This window comes from Balaenoptera ricei, chromosome 4 (assembly GCF_028023285.1).
Source record: "Balaenoptera ricei isolate mBalRic1 chromosome 4, mBalRic1.hap2, whole genome shotgun sequence".
NCBI lineage: Eukaryota > Metazoa > Chordata > Mammalia > Artiodactyla > Balaenopteridae > Balaenoptera > Balaenoptera ricei.
Genome location: NC_082642.1, coordinates 88,293,467 through 88,296,980, shown reverse-complemented (window position 1 = coordinate 88,296,980; position 3,514 = coordinate 88,293,467).

Genomic DNA, 3,514 nt, shown 5'->3' with positions numbered 1-3,514 from the left:
CGATTGTGTGTGGATTTTGTTTTCTTACCCAGCTGTCGTGTTCCATTGGCTAAATGTTCTGGATACCAGGGAGAGGGTCTTGAACTACACTGTGGCAGAGTAGTTTAGTTGCCCAGCATTGTGCTAGGTGTCCAATATATAATCCTCAAAACAACCACGCAGAACAGGTATCTTATCAGCACTTTGTAAGTGAGGAAAATGCTCTTGGTCAAATTGTTCAGTCTCAATGTCTCATACCTGCCAGTTGACAGGATTCAAATCCAGATGTAATTAAGTTTCATACTCTTTATCCATGCCTTTGTACATGTAGAAATTCCCTCATTTTTGCAGTTGTACCTTACAAGTAAACTTTATTTGGATTATTGATACACATCGTGTGCTTTAGGAGTAACATTTTTCAGGTGTTTAGTTTGAGTTTTTGTTTTTTACTTTAATCTGAAGAAATTTGGAAATTTTGTTTGAGGTTTATATACCATTGAGGAAAAATCTCAAAAGTAAAATTATACAGTGGCTGGAGATGTCTAAATGCATGTGATTTGGTTGCATTCCACAAGTTTGTTTCTAAACAGGATGTTTCAAACTCAAAAAATGATTTTTTTTCATAGACTCTGTGTTACAAAGTAAGTACCAAGCTAGCCTGTAAAAACTAACATATACCTAAGCCAGCATTTCCCAGTGTGTTCCGTGAAACCCTCAATCCCACATGTTCCATGAAAAGGATTCCATGAGCAAATGTGCTTTGCACATGCTATATGCTTTATTCCCCTACCTCCCAGAGATTTATAATAATGCACATCATCATATTAAAGAGTCTGAGACATCCTGCTAAAGGAACTGTTTAAAACTTGGTTTAACCTAGTATTTATCAAACGTTTCATAACCACTCCCAACCCCCTTTTCCCTCAAATAGAATCCCAAATAGGAGTAGGGAAATAGTCTGGGATCTCTAATATATGAAAGTTGAACTTCCTCCTAAAAGAAGAGAACAGTTTACCATTGAAAGAGGGAAGACACAGTAGCAATAACTGCACATTACAGATTGTATATAATTTGCCAGATATAAGACTTTAATTTTTGGTAACTTATGCAAGAAACTGTAAAATACATACCCGGGACAGATGAGGGTGTGGTTGATGTGTTTGGTTATAAGCTGCTGTGGTTTAGTATTGATATGACTATTGCTCAAAGACTTGCTGCTCTAAGCAGATTTCCAAAATGCCTTGTCCTCCCCATCAGCTCCCATAACTGGTTGACAAGAGCACATCTGCTACTCATTGGTAAAATAAAAGAGCAGATAGCAAGTGTCTCTGGTCTGTGGCTTACACCCCCAAGCCTTGGTTAGCTGCCTCAATGTTTGGGGATGTTGCGGGGTTTTTGGCTCCTACACTTCAAATTTGGGGTTGACTCATCTAGTCTATTTGAGGAATTATTGGTGGGAGGTAATGCTGAGAGGAGGTAAGTGAGGGTGGATTTGGCAAGTGTTCAGTCATGATTTTATCTCAACTGCCCGACCTGAAATTTTTTTCGGTAAGTCTGCCAAGTGAGTGTTTAGCATTTCAGTTCTGTTACCAATGGGAATTATTGGAATTGGAAGAAAATACACATTTTTGTTCTCCGTTTAATTATTTTGGATTGTTGACTGTGTTGACTAGAAGTAGAAGAGGATTGTGCAGGCTGATCTTTGGCATCTTAATATCATTTGACCTCACTTTTTAGGCAAAGGGATTATAAGCAGCTTTGTAGTGTGCCTTGATCTAATAAATGATACAGCCTGAAGAAGTGTTAACCAGCAATAGACCTAAGATGCATAGGAAGAAGAAAGTTTAATTATATTTTTGTTTAGTTACACTCCCTGGTATCTGCAGTATCACATAAGCAATTACTTAAAAGATAATATATATATTTTCATCTTCATTTGTAAAAGAGATTCCCATGTGAAAAATAAGCACTTTATTGTAGGGCATCATGCCAAGCTAATTGGGAAATACGGACGTGAGACTCTTGCCCCGCCTTTAAATATTTTAAAAGTTACACGTACATACAGAGCAGAGAGCACACTTTGGGGGTGAACAAGGAAGGAGTAAGCTACACACTTACCTTCTCTAGTCATTCTGAGGAGGCCTTTCTGGTCGGGAAGCCCGGGCTGATTATTATTAGCAAGACTTTGTTATTTAGCAGATTACTTATGCCATTTTCCTGAAGGTAAGATTTCTTTAGTGATCTAAGACAAAATTGTTACTAAGCAAGCTAGAAAGTTCCTACAGAAATCAAAAATGTTAAATGACCATTTTTTTTTAACAAAACTTAATCCGAAATGTTGCATTTTAAAAGTTAAAGCAAAATTGTGGATTGTTGCTAGTTAACCTTCTGCTGCCATTTTTAGTTATCCCTAAGTCCAGTTATTGGGGGAAAGGGAGTGGGTTGAGAGGGTCTGGGTCAAGACCACAATTATGGGAGTCCCACTGTAGTTTGAAGCTATCAGGAAATGTGCTCTGGTTCAGTGCTAACTTTCAAAAGCGGTCCCTGCTTGTCCAAGTAGGAGTATCTTGAGTTTTTTTTTATGGCAAATGACAAAGTATAGAATTCAATCTAGGAATTTTAAAACCAGCCCGGGGGTGGGGGAATGGGAGGTGGGTAGTGGGAAATTGGCCAGACTGCAAAGTGAATTCGACCCAGAATAGTATTCTCTATTCTAAGCTTCAAGTACTATTCGGAAGACGTGGACTAGAATCATCTGAAATTTTACAGTCGGGATGAGGACACACTGATAAATGTAAAGTTTAGGGGAAAAGATGCTTATTTTTGAGAAGATTATTAAATATGTATTAAGCACCAACTGTGACCCCAGGAATTTGCTGGGTAATGTACATAAAAAGGTAAATAGAAGATGGTTCTTAGAAAAAAAGGTATGCAATTACTGTGACCAAAATCAAAAGATATAAGAACAGAGGGTTCAGATATCTATTGCTTACATAAGATGTCTCACATATATCAAACACCACATCTAAAACTGAGCTCTTTATTTTTCCTCTAATTATTCTTTTTTTTTTTAATGTCTGAAACATTTATATTAACATATTTCCATACACATTTCCATACAAATACAAATATAAGATTTTTAGAAATTTCATGTAATGTCTGAAACATTTATATTAACATATTTCCATACAAATAACCCAATGAAAGTTTAGTATTAGTTGTTTTGTTTGTTTTTTTATACTGCAGGTTCTTATTAGGCATCAGTTTTATACACATCAGTGTACACATGTCAATCCCAATCGCCCAATTCAGCACACCACCATCCCCACCCCACCGCAGTTTTCCCCCCTTGGTGTCCATATGTCCATTCTCTACATCTGTGTCTCAACTTCTGCCCTGCAAACTGGCTCATCTGTACCATTTTTCTAGGTTCCGCATACATGCATTAATATACGAATTTGTTTTTCTCTTTCTGACTTACTTCACTCTGTATGACAGTCTCTAGATCCATCCACGTCTCAACAAATGACTCAAT